The sequence below is a fragment of the Branchiostoma floridae genome, chromosome 19, assembly GCF_000003815.2.
Source record: "Branchiostoma floridae strain S238N-H82 chromosome 19, Bfl_VNyyK, whole genome shotgun sequence".
NCBI classification, from domain to species: domain Eukaryota; kingdom Metazoa; phylum Chordata; class Leptocardii; order Amphioxiformes; family Branchiostomatidae; genus Branchiostoma; species Branchiostoma floridae.
Genome location: NC_049997.1, coordinates 9,116,496 through 9,117,329, shown reverse-complemented (window position 1 = coordinate 9,117,329; position 834 = coordinate 9,116,496).

Sequence of the window (834 nt, the reverse complement as noted above, 5' to 3'; positions counted from 1 at the left end):
ACGATAGAAGTTGTCAAGAGTGGCTACAGTTGGTGAACAGAAAGCAACAATAGAAACTGGCCACGGTACTCGTGAAGTCGCTTTTTACGGCATTCTGTCAAAATGTATGGCATAGAGTCCACTCTATTATAATAGTGTTTAATATAGTTTTATAGATCATTGGAAAAAATAACACAGTATTATCGACAACAGCACAGTCACGTAGGATTATGTAGGAGTGATCTGGTCTCACATTTGGAATAAAGTATTGTAACTGGAAGTAATTGTTGGTACGTACCGATGGTGGTTTCACGATGTCACCGGCCCGAGGCATGATGGGAACGGCGGCCATGTTAAAAGTCAAGTAAACCAACAGAGCCACGTTTCCCGCCAGAACCACCAACAACATCGACTCAACCAACGTAAGACGCATCGGCAACAGTCGGTATCCTACATTCGAGAAAATGCTTAATTATAGAAAGCAAACCCTTCAATTGCTGTCAAATATACAAACTAGTATCATACGTCGTTTTTTGTTTTGTTTTTGGTTCACAATTTTCAGTGTGACTATTAAACAGAACTTATCATAATCATAAGCGTCTTAAACCCATAGGAATGGGAAACTGAAGACTCTAAAATCCCTTGAGAGAAGAGACAGGAAATAAAGAATCCAAATCCTATTTAAAAAGCGATCGATGGAAATGCACGACATCATGTTACAAGCACATATATAATTGATTTGGCATATGTTGGCCAAGAAACGACAATCATCTGTTTCCCAGTCACACTGTGTAAGCGACTCTCTATTATTAAAGTGAATGGGATCTAGTAAATCTATCGGACAACTTGATTAAG